Source organism: Triticum urartu, chromosome 7 (genome assembly GCF_003073215.2).
Source record: "Triticum urartu cultivar G1812 chromosome 7, Tu2.1, whole genome shotgun sequence".
NCBI classification, from domain to species: domain Eukaryota; kingdom Viridiplantae; phylum Streptophyta; class Magnoliopsida; order Poales; family Poaceae; genus Triticum; species Triticum urartu.
Window position 1 is genome coordinate 341,115,282 of NC_053028.1, and position 17,243 is coordinate 341,132,524.

Here is a 17,243-nt window from a genome sequence, read left to right on the forward strand (position 1 = left end):
CAAGTTCATCGCCGAACTAGGGTATGAACTCGATCATTGTGCTATCCTTATCTGATTCCTAGCACATTGTGTTCGCCATGTATCTTGCCATGATTGAGATCATTCTATCCATCGAAAACACTCTGTAGTTTAGTTGTGAATTGAGAATTTAGGGTTAGGTTTCCGCCGAAACCATCTCGGACCCACCGAGTTGTGGAACTCGGTACCACTGATTCGGCTCAGGCCATTGCACATGTGATTCTCGGTCTGACCGAGAATTGCAAATTGGTGTGACCGAGTTCAGGACTTTGTGAAACCCTAGCAGTCTCGGTGCCACCGAACTGTGACTCGGTCTGACCGAGTTCACTAGTTTAGGTTCCAACAGCTGCTTCGGTATCACCGAGTTTACAAATCGGTTGATCCGAAATGCTTTCTGTGGAAAACTAAAACTAAGTTTTTGACTCATTCTTTTGCAAAGACCTCTACATTTTGTGATGCTCATCCACTCTATCTCATCTATATCTATTCACAGGGTCTGCTGTCAGTGTTTGCAATATGTCTGATCAGAGTGACAGCCAGAATAAGTTAGAGGAGCAGTTTCACTTGAGTGAGGGCACTAGTCCCTCTAGCAGCTCAGATGATGGAAGCAGGAGCACCCCAAGCAACTTACCCAAAGCTGCCACCAGGGCCAGAAAGAAGAAGACATCTGAATCTGAGGATGAAGACTATGTGGCAGTTGAGGATGAGGCCACTTCCAAGAAGAAAGTGGTTAAAAAGGAATATAGCACTGCTGTTGCAACTAAGCCAGGTCTGAAGACCAAGAGGCCAGCAGGAAGACAACCAATGTCTAAAGCCAGAGCCTCTACTTAAGTACCTTTGGAATTTAAACCCAAAGAAGCTGCTGCAGAAGGGAAGAAGAGGAAAGAGAGGGTCAAGAAGACCAGTGCCAGAGTTCTTGGGAGATCCTCAATCATGAGAGATTCTGAAGAGGAAGAGAAAGAAGATGCTGCACCAGCATCCAAAGCTCAGAAGCTTATGGGTGATGCCATCAGGGCAGGGGCTGTTCCATCTAAGCCTAAGACTGCTCATAAGGCTGCTGCTCCAGCTCCAAAGCCAAAACCAAAGAGGAGCACCAGGAACATCCCTGCTGAGGAGAAGAACAAGGCCCCAGTGCCTGAAGCTGAAATGGAAGAAGAAGATGATGAGTCACATGTCTTGAGGAAGTTAAAGCCAAAAATTCCAGATCACAATGATGCTCATCCAGTTGCAGAGAACATGAAAGTCAGGAAGGACTTAGGTCTAAGGCTATGGAGAGAGTCTGATCCATATGCCACCAAGAGAAGGACTGCTATGGACTACAAGTTCCATACCAAAGAACAACATGATTTCTATGAGACAGTGTTGCTTAACAAGAAGCCCATAGTATGTGACATGAGATGAGTCGACTGGGACTACATCAAGGAGAATGATGAACATTATCCAGGTGTGTATGACAGTTTCAAGGCTTGTGGAGTTGATGAGTTTGTGGCTCAGAAGCTCACAAAATGGAATGATGAGCTTATCATGCAGTTCTACTCCACAGCTCACTTCTACCTAGATGGAAGGACTGTCTGGATGTCTGAAGGTACGAGGTACCAGTCAACAGTTGCAGAATGGGCTAAGTTGATCAATGCCCCAGAAGAGAGTGAAGATGACTTGGATGTCTATGCCAAGAAGAAGAAGGATCACAACTCCATGGCACACATGTACAAGGAGATCCCAGATTCTGCTCTTGAGACACACAAGTTTGGATATGTACATTATCTTCTGTCAGGCTTGCCAACTATCAACTGGATCCTCAGGCACACTCTCTTGCCAAAGTCAGGTGATCACAAAGATGATCAAAGGCCATGCAATTAACTTGCTTCACATCTTTGATGTCCCACATAAGTTCAAAGTCATGAGCCTCATAGTGGAAACCATAAAGAGGACAGTTGCAGATCAGAAGAGGAGCTGTGGGTATGCCCCATAGATCCAGGAGCTGATTAACTCCAAGATGGGCACTGGCACATATCTGCTGGACATGGAGCACCTACCCATCTACCCAGAATTTGAGGACAACATTGTGGTCATGAATAAGGATGAACCATCTTCTGTGCACGTTCAAGCAAAGAGGGAGAAGGCAAAGGTTGAGAAAGCTGCAAGGATGCCAACCATGGAAGAAGCATCTCAGTATCTTCTGAAGAGCAAGTAAGATTAGCTTGGCTACTTGATTGCATCCACTCCGAGGATTGAGAAGGGACTGGCCACCCTGACTCAAAACTAGGAGAGCCTGGAAAGGATCATGGAGCAAAAGTTCTATGACTTGGATGTGAAGGTAACTGAGATTCAGTCTGTTGTGGAGCAACTTCAGGATGATATGCAGGAGAGGAAGGGCAAGACAACCACTGATGCATTTGCCAGAGTGCCTAGAGCTCAGAGGTCAGCTGCAGTGCTAGTTCCAGACACCAGAGCCACTTCATCTGCACCAGCTACAGCTTCAGTGCCACCAGCTCCAGCACCTACTCCATCAGCTCCATCTACATCGACTGAAGCCTTCGTTCTTGGAGTTATCCGGACACCACCACCTGAAGACCAAGCCTGAGAGACGATTTAGTGCTATGCATTTTTAAGAACTTTTTGGTAACTTGTTGCCAAAGGGGGAGAAAAATGTATAGATCATAGGCTTCGAGAGAGAGCATTGCTTTTTATTCTCTCTTGCTTTGGTGGTTGAACTTTATTTGCTTTGCTTGTTTGAGATACTTTTTGTCTATGTGATACTTGGATGATCACGTGTGTTTGATCATATGCTACTTTGATGCTTGTTGGATGACATTATCATTTTATCCCTATATGATTATTCACTTTGCTTGGTGATGAGTGCATGTATTTAATTATTATCATTTTGAGCGCTCCACCAAGATGTATGTGACATGGAAGAGTAACCCATGAGCCTAATTCTCTGTGCATTTGCAGTCCAAAGCAAATCATAAACTATGCACAAATTTAGGGGGAGCTCTTGCTTTTCACATACTTCTTAAAGCGACAATTTTTTTCACTCTTATTATCATTTGTCGAAGCTTTGTTCTATATGTTGTCATCAATTACCAAAAAGGGGGAGATTGAAAGTGCAACTATCCTTAGGTGGTTTTGGTAATTCTAACAACATATAGCTCATTGAGCTAATGCTATTCCAAGATTAATATTTCAGGAAAAGCTCAATGAATGGCATGGCATGGATGAGGAAAGTGGACCCCTCAAAATACTAAGGACAAAAATATTGGCTCAAGCTCAAAGCTCAAGACTCTACATTTTATATTTTAGTGATCCAAGATCACATTGAGTCTATAGGAAAAGCCAATACTATCAAGGAGGGATGAGGTGTTGCTTGATGAGGTTCTTGCTTCATAGTGCTTAGTGATATGCTCCAAAACCCTCAACTACCTTCCCACATCCACATATGACCTAAACCAAAAGTCAAACTCGGCCCCACCGATTCTTTCTATCCGGCGCCACCGAGTTCAGATGTCATAGCCACTGCCACAAATCCTAGGCAAATCAGTCTCACCGGTAGGGATCTCGATCACACCGAGATGGGGTTGTAATCTCTCTGTTTCCCTTCGTAACGTTTCGGTCCTACCGAGATGTGCGATCGGTCCCACCGAGATTGCAATGTAAACTCTCTATTTCCCTTTTGTAACATTTCGGTCCCATCGAAATGAGCGATCGGTCCCACCGAGTTTACCTGACCAACTCTCTGGTTAGCTTATTACCAAAATCGGTCCCACCGAGTTTGTGTAATCGGTCACACCAAGATTACGTTATGCCCTAACCCTAACCATATCGGTCCTATCGAGGTGCATCTTAGTCCCACCGAAAATCCTAACGGTCACTAGGTTTGCTAAATCGGTCTGACCGAGTTTCTCAATTCGGTCTCACCGAGATTGGTAAATTGTGTGTAACGGTTAGTTTTTGTGTGGAGGCTATATATACCCCTCCACCAACTCTTCATTCGTGGAGAAAGCCATCAGAACATACCTACACTTCCAATACACATTTTCTAAGAGAGAACCACCTACTCATGTGTTGAGGCCAAGATATTCCATTCCTACCATATGAATCTTGATCTCTAGCCTTCCCCAAGTTGCTTTCCACTCAAATCTTCTTTCCACCAAATCCATATCATGTGAGAGAGAGAGTTGAGTGTTGGGGAGACTATCATTTGAAGCACAAGAGCAAGGAGTTCAGCATCAACACGCCATTTGTTACTTCTTGGAGAGTGGTGTCTCCTAGATTGGCTAGGTGTCACTTGGGAGCCTCCGACAAAGATTGTGGAGTTGAACCAAGGAGTTTGTAAGGGCAAGGAGATCGCATACTTCGTGAAGATCTACCGCTAGTGAGGCAAGTCCTTCGTGGGCGATGGCCATGATGGGATAGACAAGGTTGCTTCTTCGTGGACTCGCGCAACCGTTACCCTCCGTGGGTTGAAGTCTCCATCAACGTGGATGTACGATAGCACCACCTATCGGAACCACGACAAAAACATCCGTGTCTCCAATTGCGTTTGAATTCTCCAAACCCTTCCCTTTACATTCTTGCAAGTTGCATGTTTTACATTTTGCTGCTCATAGACTCTTTGCATGCTTGCTTGAATTGGGTTAAGATTGCTTGACTTGTGCTAAGTTGCTAAAATCTGCCAAGAACTAAAATTGGGAAAAGGCTAGATTTTTAATTGGTCAAGTAGTCTAATCACCCCCCCCTCTAGACATACTTTTGATCCTACACTAATGCTAGTTTCATTGAAGAAGATATTTTGGCTTGGCGGCCTATGAAAGCCTTGGATTTTCTGTTGTTTCTTGCTTTGAACGTCTTTTTGAGATTTTTTTTATTTTGTGACATAATAATATATGGTTGAAAACCAATAAGGCTTATAATACCTTCTGAGTCATATATGACATTAACCGATGTTTATTGACCCGGCCTGGCTTTGACTATAAGTCGCCAGTATGAGAAATTATCCGGTGTTTATTAACTCGGCCTGGCTTTGGACTATAAGTCGCCAGGGTATGATGAGAAATTATCCAGTGTTTATTAACCCGGCCTGGCTTTGGACTATAAGACACCAGTGTATGATGATTATGCACTTGGATTTATACATCCAAGGTTTTGGGATGTTACCCTTTGCTGCGACTGGCATGATAAGCCGGCAATGTTCATAAGTATCACAGCCAGCAATATAAATCAATCCTGCAGGTATGTTTTCCTAGTTATATGAATATGCGAGGTTTGATAACCCACCCTGGTTTTTAACTTTAAGTTCCCAGTATGTTTAGGCTTGAATGGCCTTAATGCTAGTCTTTTCCATAATTGCATAAGACTATATTTGGGTTGTTACCCGCCCTGGCTTTTGACGTTAAGTCGCCAGGGCATATGTTGTTTAAACCCTGTGCAAGATTTGCAGAACTATGTCATATAAATTCAAGCTCATCATCAAAATTGATGTTTCAAAAGGGTTATCCATTCTGGATTTTCTCAAAGGCTATAAGCCGTAGGGTTATGAAAATTCCGGCTTACAATGAATGCACATTAAGTCGCCAACGACCAAGAGCCGCCGGGTATTTAACTCCGGATTATGTTATTCAAATCTTCAATAGCCAAACTTGGCTTGATTTTCATTATGATATTGACTGATTGAGGTTTTCATACCGGATTATATTATTCAAATCTTGAATAGCCAACATGGCTGGATTTTTATTATGGTTATCAATAACCAGTATTATGATTGAGGTTTTTAAAGTCACTTCAGCGCAATGGCTATTATTTCTTTATCAATGGATATGATTTATTCTGCAATGGAAGGAATAGTCCCGAGTTGCTGCAGGCTTACAACCCGGCACTTGGGGGCTACATTATTCAAATTGAGATTACATCAAATATGCAAGTCCCATGTCACTACCAGCATGCACCATGGCACTTGGGGCTAATGCAAGGTCATTTTTTACTTGCCTTATTGAAGACCCGACTCATCACATTGTAATGAGCCGGCCCTTGGGGGCTACCAATTGCTCCTGTCAAAAATTCAAGGTACAGAAAACTTAATCCATTATATTGAAGGGTCCACTGCTCAGTTGGTAGAATACAAAGCTCTTAACCTTATGGACATGGGTTCGAGCCCCATGGTGGGGGTTACATCGTACGATGTTATTTTCAATGAAGTATATATAAAGTCCCAACTCAGTATTATCTTACTGAGCCGGCCCTTGGGGGCTACACGTTGATGTTCAAGTCTACATGATCATATCTACAAAGTCCCTGCTCATTATTGCATAATGACCCGGCCCTTGAGGGCTACACTGGTTGAAGTTTTTTATGAGCATAAAGGCAATTACAAGTCCTAGGTTGCTGCAAGCATGACAACCCGACACTTGGGGGCTACATATGTGGAATATTCAATTTTGACTAGTGACTGAGATGAACAACCTGGATTTCCTCAAGGTTGCAACATTTATATTGAAGCAAGTCTTAAGTCGTTACTACGTTCCCTTCTTAAGACTTGGGGGCTACAAGTGATATGCATATAAGGGAGGTACACTTTCAAGCTTGGTGATTAGCAACAATTATGACCCGGTGCTATCAATATTTACAAACTGGAAATTTTGGCAATGTTAAACCGGCAAGTTCTACATCTTCAAGCCGGCTGAAAATCTGATGAGTATTTCAAGACCAATATTTTTAAGCATTGGGAGCTGAATCAAATGAATTATTCTTCACAATATTTCTGTGAGAAACCAATGTGAGCAAATTGATTATGAAGCTGGTCCATTAACCCGGACTTTCCAGAAGGAGGAAATAACAAGGACTTAAGGGTGATCAGGTACCGGCTTACAAGAACTGTTAACCCGGAGCACAACCTGTCAAATTTGTTCTTGTGTTTGTTTTGCAGGATAAGTTTACCATGGATAAATCCAAGCTAAACTGGGGGCTAATGTCGGGGATATATCCTGCGGTATGACCCGGCCAGATGTATGACCCGGACGGACTTGGCGATTCACTGGTGACCCGCCTTAACTTGGCAACTCACTAAGTGACCCGCCCGGATCTATCCACTCACTGATGACCTGGCCAAGCCAGGTGACTCATTGGTGACCCGGCCGGCGGGTCAGAGGAGCGACAAGACCCGGTGTCCCAACAGGCGGTTCATGGAAGGCCGGCTCGTATTATGGTGGGCCAGCTTAAGATGAAAGGCATAAGGAATATTCTCCTACAAAGGAAGCAAGACTAGGACTCCAGTTGTAATAGAGTAATCCTAATCCTAATAGGACTAGTCATGTAAGCCGCCCCTTCAACATATATAAGGAGGGGCAGGGCACCTCAAGAGGGACAAGTTCCACAAGTTTGATAAGTTAGGGTTAGACAAACAAGTCCATGGCTCTCGAGTTAGAGCACCCGTGTAATCGTGATCATCATCATCAATATCAATGAAGCAGGATGTAGGCTTTTACCTCCACCGTGAGGGGCCGAACCTGGGTAAAACCTTGCGTCTCTCGTCCCGCTTAACCCCTCTCAAGTTACCACATAGATGCGTTGGCCTCACAATTAAGTCCTTTCAACGAGGACATCTGCCGTGACAATTCCACGACAGACCCTCTGTTTGTCTATGCATATTTCCTTCAACAAGATTAAGGTAATAACGATCTGTTGAGTGTTAGTAGTGCGGGAGTGATGAGAATATATTTGTGAAATTGTTTCATTAATACCCCAAATAGATTCGAGGGGTTCCAGAAGCGTTTCAGGGTCACAGGAAGTGTTTCGGTGAATATCGGGTATTACCGATTAATATATATATATATATATAGGTGAAAATGTTTTCGGGGATGTTAAATTATATATATAATGCTATGAATTTTTTTAGAACAAATATATATTTAATTTAATATCAATGGGCCTAATAAGGCCAAAAGGTGGAAAAGGAATGGTCACAAGGGCCTAACTAGGAAGGCGCCCCCCTTTCCTTGTGTGTGTGGGGAGGCGCGAATTGGACAAGGGGAGGGAGTCCAACTCCCTCTCCCTAGGTCGGCGCCCCAAGGGGGACTTTTCCCCTTGGTGGCTGCTCTCTCCTCCTCCTACAATCTATATATACTAGGGGATTTTGCTTTATTGGAGACACAAGTTTTGGAGCCTCCTCTAGTTGATCTAGTTCTAGTTCTAGTTGGTCCTAACTGACTAATTAGAGCTACCTCTAGCCATCTCTAATCCTCATAATTAAAAGCTCCCGTGTAGTTCTAATCTCCTCCCTCTAATTCTCCGGTGACGGTTAGCTCTGGATGGCGAAGCCTGCCGGATCGTGAAGACCGTACGCTTGCAACCAAGTAGAGAGGTTATGCTTTCGGTCTTCAGTTCGAGGGATCATTCGAGGGCGGTTCGCGGGATCGTCATTGATGTTCGGGGGACTCCAAGTACGATCTTCACCGACTCATCTACTCTCGCCGCAGTCTGAAGTCGGTAACGGTCGTTGATCCAAACCCGATATGCATCTTCATATTGTTGATCGGTATTCGTAGGGCGTTTTTTGTTTGTTTTCTACTACATTTCCCAACACAGCTCCCTATCGTTGTCCATGGACACATTCGGACATGTATGTGGACATCTATTGTGTCTATTTTGGTGTGGTGCATCACGTTGGAGTTGTGACACGAGCAAGTTTCTATTGGCTAAAATAAAGAGTGCACCTTGGGCTATGGTGGCCCACCAACAAGTCGTAGAGACAGCACCCGGGACGCCCCAATATCTCGCTTATAGTAAGACATATGGCTGCCTCGCCTGGAATGAGCATGAGACTGGTCGGCCTAGCAGACCTCAAAAGCGCTTGTTTTTTTCACCAATTTTCACATTTTTTTGTTTCTGTTTTTGTTTTTGTTTTTGTTTTTGTTTTTTTTATTTTTTTTTTCTCGCTTTTGTTTATACTTCCAAATATTTGAATTATATTTGTATTACATTTTTTGAAAAATGTTAATCATGAATTTAAAAACGATAAATGTGTATGAAAAAAATTCTGATGTATACAAAAATATATACCAAAAATATATAAAGTGTATGAAAAAGTAGACATAAAACAATATAAATTTTAAAAATGTAATAATGTATAGAAAATGTTATACATGTATATTATATATACAAAAATGTATGATCTGTATGGTAAAAGTATACATGAAAAATATATGGTTAAAAAATAGTAATCATGTATTTGGAAAAATGTTAAACATGTATATATAAAATGTTCCTGATGTATACAAAAATTAAGAAAAAACTAGTCATAAAAATATTTGTTTTACAAAATATTAGTTATCTATTTTCAAAATATTGAATGTGTATAATTTTTTTATTGCTGATATATACAATTTTTTGCATTATGAAAAGTAGACATAAACATAGGGTGTAGTTACTCTCACTTTTGTTGCATACGTTCTAAGTAGTGTATATCATATCGGAGAGTATGTACATGTAGTATGTAGTATATAAGAATATATAGGTAGTATATATACAACTTTTTTGATAGTATGTATCATATTTTGTGCATACTTCATTTCGCGTATAAATATATATGTATTTTACAAATATAGTAAACTATGAGCTCACTTGCAATTTTTTCATACAACTCACTTTGGAGTATCTTAGATATAATATATGAACATACTAAAAATAATAAAGTAGATGGAGAGAAATCTGTTGTGTTCCGTTGCTCTTCTTCCTGCGTGAGTGTGAGTTACTTAAAAAAATGATGAAGTTAAAATAATGGATGTGTGATGGTTCATTGTGTAGGGAAGCGGCAGGAATTCGCTACTACTTTTACATTTACGAATTGGATCCGTGATGGGTATCCACACAGTGTGCCTCCGTTCCCAGGAGGATGCAGCGGCAGTCGGATTCGCTTCGTAAAAAAATTGTATTTGGATGAATTCCTACAAAAAGAATGTTTGGCAGGTCAGATACAAAATAAACTGAAGTTCAAAAAGATAGCAGACTGCGATCGAAAAACAAGAGAACTTTGTAACAAAAAATAGTAGTTGAACAAAGTTTCTACGGCATATGTAGAATTAGATCAAGAAGAAAAAAGATAACACTAAAAAGACTCTACGTGATGCAGACAGAGTACTAATTGTACATGTATTGGGCATGTACAAATTGGAACATCTACTGTAGGAGTGTTTGGTTTTTACATGTATTTCCTTTTGTTTGAAGTAGTACTACTACTCCACCAGCCACTTGTATATTATTCTTTCTTCCGGTGAAACGTTCAGTGCGACCGCCGTATGTTAAAAGGAGTCTACTCATTTACGAGAAGAGTACATATTCGTGCAACAACAACTGTCTAATATATGTAAAAACAACTATCCATTACTGAAAAAAGATAACTAAAATGCTCAAATTAAAAAAATGTGTCACTCAATATTTTTTAGAGGAAACATATTTTTTATTTTTAAGTAATCCCTAGAAGGTCATATTAAAACAACAGAATACTTCAAATTGTGGATTGAAAATAGATTTTCTCAGTTTTTAGAAAAAACTAGAAGTTCAACTTTAAATAACGAAGCAATTCAAATTTAAATTACAAAGCGATTGGAAAACTCAAAATTTCCCGTTAATAAAAAAATGAACTAAGAAGATCAAATTCAAATAATAGAGTAGTGCGATTTTTATAATTCATGAAGAAAACAAAAAAATGTCACATATAAAATGTTAACTCCTGAAGCTCAAATTTAATAAATTTGAGAGTTCAAAAAAATGTTATGAGTGTACAAAAAAATCCCATGGATTTTCCCATTATTGAAAAATTGAAATTAAAAAAGGAGATGTTAAAAGAGTTCAAATAAAAAAAGTTGGAATTTTATGGTTTTTTAAAAGATCCTAGAAGTTCAAATTTAAAGCTGAGTAGTTCAATGTTTATTACAAAACTAGGATTTTTTTTCTTTTAGAAATGATAACACCAAAAAAGTTCAGATTAGAAAAACAAAAAAAAATCAATTTAAAAAAAGTAGAATAGTTCAATGTATATGAAAAATCCAGATTTTCCTCGTTACTAATTATAAACTAAGAAGTTCAATTTCAAAAAATGGAGCAATTCAATATTTATTACAAAAACTCATAACTTTCGCGTTAATAACGAATAAATCAAGAAGTTCAGTTCGAAATAACGAAAAGTTCGTCATTTATTACAAAAACTCATATTTTCCCATTTCTAAAAATAAACAAAGAGGTTCAAAAATTGAAAAAATGGAGCGGTTTTTATGTCTATAAAATTCACATTTTTCCTGTTGCTAAAGAGTAGCGTCATTTTTTGCATTTTAATTTTTTTGGAGCAATTCCATTTAAAAAAATAAAATCAATAATTTCATATTAAAAACGGAATAGTTTGATGTATACAACAAACTCAAATTCTTCTTTGTTTCCATGCAAAATTAACGCATGAAGTTCAATTTTAAAAAGGTTGTATGATGTTTACTTAAAAATCATATTTTCCTTTTATAAGAATAAAACTAAGAAGTTAAAACTAAAAAACAAATAAGTTCGGAGATAAAAAAACCTAGGATTTACATGCTCAATTTTGATGAGTGTTTTAGGATTTGGGGTTAAAAAAGGCAGAGAGCAGTTCAAGTGATAACAACCTGAAGTTCACGTACTACATGGTGTGTGCTTCATATGAGAAAAAAGAAATAAAAAGGTAAACTCTAAAAAAAATTGTTGCGAAGTTCAAGTGCTTGGCCAGGGGAAGTTCAAAAATACTTGTGAGAGAGGTTCACCATTTATTTACATGTGCAAAAACACAAAAAATGTTGTTTTGTGAATTAAAATAATTCTCTCAATCCATTACAAATTTATAAAAAAAATGCTCTACATTAAAAAGTTTCTCATATTCAACAACTTTCCAAGGTGTATAAATATTCTTATTCCAAAAAAGGTTAAAACAAAATGGTGCATCTTGTTCGAAACAAAAGCTTAACCATATTAGAAAAGGTTATGTCTTTCCAGCAGGTTTGCAAAGGTATATTATTTGTGCAACTCCGATGTATAGGTGGGGAATTACGAATAGAAAAACGTGACAGAAGTTCAAAGTGAAAACAATGGGAAGTTCAACTACTTCACGGAATGCGTTCCAGAAGAGAATAAAAGAATACAAAACTAAAGCCTAAAATGTTTGTTGCAAGAAGTTCACGTGCTCCACCCTACACGGTTAAAAAATTATATTTACGAGACGTTCGTTGTTCATTTACATGTTGTTTAAAAAGGCAAACATTTTAAAAACTACTCTCAAATGGCAACGAATTTGTAACACATGTCTACATGAAAAACTTGTTGTGATTCATAAGCTTTCCACCGGGTATATTATGTGCCACATTTTGATGAACGGTTTAAAATTTTCATGTATACCATTTAAAACACGTTTTGATGTATTCAAAAAATTACATGAAAAACTTGTTGTGATTCATAAGCTTTCCACCGGGTATATTATGTGCCACATTTTGATGAACGGTTTAAAATTTTCATGTATACCATTTAAAACACGTTTTGATGTATTCAAAAAATTCTTACCTGTTGAAAGAAGTTCATATTGAAAATAATGAGAAGTTCAAGTACTGCAAGGAATGCATTTTAGGTGAGAATAAAACTATAGAAAAAATAAAAGCTTAAAAGGTTTGTTGAAAAAAGTTCAAGTGCTCTGTCCGGGGAAGTTCAAAAATTCTTGCGAGAGAGGTTCACCTTGTATTTCCATGTTCGATTTTTTTCCATATAAAATTCGAATACAATTCTTTACTTAAAATATGAAAAGGTGAAGTTCGGAGTTTATTAAAACCTAGGATTTACCTATTCAAAAAATAAAAAATACAACGTCATTTTTTGCACTTTTAAAAACAACTCATAAACGAAAAAATGGTTGCTAGAAGTTCAAGTGCTCGGTGAGGAAAAGTTCAAAAAATTCTTGTGAGAGAGGTTCACCGTGTATTTAGATGTCCAAAATACATAAAAAATATGTTGTTTTTTGTGTTTTAAAATAATATCTTAAACCAGAGAGAAGTTCAAAGTGATAATAACCAGAAGTTCACATACTACATGGTGTGTATTTCATATAAGAAAAAAACAATAAAGTGGAACAGAGTGAAATTCAAACAGACATGCCCTAGAAGTTCAACTACTTCACGCAGTGCCAAAAATAGCACGTCAAAAACAAAGTGAGGTTCAAACAGACATGTCCGAGAAGTTCAACTACTTCACGCATTGCGTTTACATTTGCAATGAAGGCAGAAATCATGATCTCGTCATTTCTCTAATTTACTTCAAAACGACAGGAATATCATTTGTGTAAGTTTAAGTCCTCGGGCGGAGAAAGTTAAAAAGAGAGAGATTTGTACAAAAAGAATATCATTTGTATAATACTGACGAAATGGATGAGAAAATTATGAACGAAAATACGTCACAGAAGTTCAACGTGAAAACTGCAGGAAATTCGACTACTATAGTGAATGAATTTGAGATGAAAAACTTTTAAAATCGTCGTGAGTATGAAACAACGATCAATACGGGAAAGTTGCGTGTTTACATCAGCTTTCCACCGGTATATTACTTGCTCAATAACGGTGAGTGTTCCGGTGAGTGGATGGAGAGCTACGGGCAAAAAAAGCAAATGAAAAACGGAGTGAAGTTCAAGTCGACATGCCGAGAAGTTCAGGTTCTTCACGCCGTGCATTTTCGAAGAATCTGTTTCGCGATAAAGGCAGAACGAATGATCTCGTCATTTTTGAAATTACTTGAAAACGGTTAGGAATCAGAGAAAACCATCAACATGAAAAAGTTTCATATTTTCCTTACCTTTTCAACGGTATATTATTTACCCCATTCTGACAAAGTTTGTAGAAATTACGGCAAAAATACGTTTTTAGCCATTTTCAAAACTGACTTAAAACAGTAAGGAATTAGGAGAAATAATATATACCAAAACGTTGCGCATTTCCTCTGAAAGGATCGATATGGTTGACTAGAGGGGGGGGGGGGTGAATAGGCAACTACCAATTTTTAACTTTTCTTTACCAAATTAAACTTTGCATCAAAGTAGGTTGTCTAGATGTGCAGCTAGGTGAACAACCTATATGATGCAACAACAACAAACACACAAGCAAGCAAGGGAATAAACACTAAAGAGCTTGCACAAGTGAAGATAAGAGATAACCAAGAGTGGATCCGGTGAAGACGAGGATGTGTTACCGAAGTTCCTTCCTTTTGAAGGGAAGTACGTCTTCGTTGGAGCGGTGTGGAGGCACAATGCTCCCCAAGAAGCCACTAGGGCCACCGTATTCTCCTCACGCCCTCACACAATGCGAGATGCCGTGATTCCACTATTGGTGCCCTTGAAGGCGGCGACCGAACCTTTACAAACAAGGTTGAGGCAAACTCCACAACTTAATCGGAGGCTCCCAACAAGACCACGAAGCTTCACCACAATGGAATATGGCTCCGAGGTGACCTCAACCGTCTAGGGTGCTCAAACACCCAAGAGTAACAAGATCCACCAAGTATGAGTGGGGGAATCAAAAATCTCTCGGTGGAAGTGTAGATCGGGGCCTTCTCAACCACTCCTGAGCAAATCAACAAGTTTGGTTGGATAGGGAGTGAGATCGGGCGAAAATGGAGCTTGGAGCAATAATGGAGCTTTAATGGTGGAAGAGGTAGGTCAAAGGGGGGAAGAAGACACCCTTTTATAGTGGGGGGAAACAATCCAACCGTTACCCCCCATTCAGCCCCGCAGAGAGCGGTACTACCGCGGGGGAAGGGCGGTACTACCGCTCATAAGCGGTACTACCGCTCCCCCTCAGCGGTACTGCCGCGCTGGAAGAGAAGGGGCTGGGGCTGGGACCCAGAGCGGTACTACCGCGGAGGCAGGGCGGTACTACCGCTCACAAGCAGCACTACCGCCACTACTACCGCAGCTAGTACCGTAAAACCCGACACGAGAAAATGCGCACTCGAGTCGAGGCGGTAGGAGCATGGAGCCACAACGGTACTGCGGTGAGGCCAACCAGCGGTACTACCGCTCCGAGGAGCGGTACTACCGCTTACTGAGCTTCAGCCGTACTACCGCTATACTGCACCTAGTGCCGTAAAACCCGACACGAGAAAAATGCGCACTCGAGTCGAGGCGGTAGGAGCACGGAGCCGCAGCGGTACTACAGCTGAGGCCATAAAGCGGTACTACCGCTCCGAGGAGCGGTACTGCCGCCTTGTGAGCCTCAGCGGTACTACCGCTGTGGCCTGTGGTACTACCGCTGGATCCAGGAAAAGACACAAAAGGGGAAGAAAAGAGAAGCTCCATAGAGACGGAAAGAAACGATGGGTGTGAGAAGAACGTGTACGTGTTGATTCCACCCAAACCATACCGAAGCAGATCCCCTCTTGATAGTACGGTGACTACTACGAAACTTAGTCCACCAACAAAGTCACGAAAGAAGCTACACCGTCTTGAGTAGAGCGCCGAAGGGAAATAATCGTTTCGTGCCGAAAGATGAATATCTGAAAGAACTCAAAGCACCCGATTAGTCCGCAAATGCATTGTCATCAATCACCAAAACACCGTAGGGATAAATATGCCCTTACATCCTCAAGCTTTCCAATGTCGTATCATTTGCTGCAATCGGACGTACGGTTAAAAAAATAGATCGAAAATACGAACTCGATGGAACTTGTACCGTTTTGTAAATTACTCTTAAACCGTTCAAAATTAGAAACAACTTTCTAAATGAAAAAGTAGCGCATTTTCATAAACTTTCCAACGCAATATCATTTCCCTCAATTGGATTTGCCGTTTAGAAATGACATCGAAAATACGAACTCGGCTGTTCAGTTTACACAATTTTACGATTTTTCAAATTACTCTTTAACCGTAGAGAATTAGAGAAAACTTTCAACATATGAAAGGAGCGGTTTTGCAGCAGCTTTCCAACGCCATATTATTTGGCTAATTCCGATAAACGGTTTTAAAATGCGATCGAAAATATGATTCACGTTTTTTGTGTGAAGAAAAAACGATTTTTCAAAACTGCTCTTAAACCGTTTACATTTTGCCAATAATTTAACTTGGGTCATGACATTGATGTCCATAGCTTTCCAACGGTATATCTCAAGCCCTATTTGAGCAATGTTGGCGGAAGTTTAACCTAGCACTGGGAGAAGTTTAGGTCGAACAACTCAAGCAGTAAAATTGCAAAAAACGTAATTTCATCACGACCCGAGAGCAAAATCCGCCAACGAGCGAGATTCCTATTTAAAACCGGTATTTAGTTGCTAAAAAGCGTTTTTAGATTACACTAACATCATATAGAACACGACTAACCAGAATAATTCGCGAGGGAAGCCACAGTTGTAAAGATAGCCCGAAGGTCGGGTTCGTACAAAGGGAAGTTCAGGCGCGTTACTCAGACAGTTCAGGTTGTGATCAGAATATTATTGCGAAGATATCATATATATATATATATGTACCTAATGCATATGGAAAATATAAAAAAAAGCAAAGAAAACCAGTAAAACAAAAAAATGAAGAAAATCAAAGAAAGCGAAGCAGAAAGACAGTAAAAACTATAAAAGAAACAAAGGAAAAAAAGAAAAATTAGTAAAAATCTTGAAGGAAAACTAATAAATCTAGTGTAAAATCGAAAACCAACGAAAGAAAATAGTAAAAAAATGGAAGAAAACCAATGCAAAGATTGATATATAGTGAAAATCGAGAAAGAAACAAAGAAAAACTTAAGAAATAGTTGAAGACGTGATGTTCCACAAAAAATCTCACAAACAATAAAAAGAAGTGCAAGAATTTATGTAAAAAAAATAAAAGGTCCACGTATTAAAAAATGTTCACGGATATGAAAGTTCATGAAATTTTAAAAAGGTTACTAATTTAAGAAAATTTCATGGATTTGAAAAAGTTCATGAAAATTTGAAAAAAAGATCAAGAAAAAAAATAGTTCAAGAAAATTGAGAAAAGTTCATCAAAATTTAAAATGTTCATCAAATTTGAAAACATTTCACCGATTTAAAAAAAAGTTCAGCGGTTTTCAAAAAAAAGTTAGACAACTTAAAAAAATCATGAATTAAAAAGTTCATCATCTTAAAAAAAATTCACCAATTTTTTAGAAAAGGTTCATCGAATTAAAAAAAGTACCTCAATTTGAAAAAAGTTCACCGGATTCAAAAAAATGTTCATA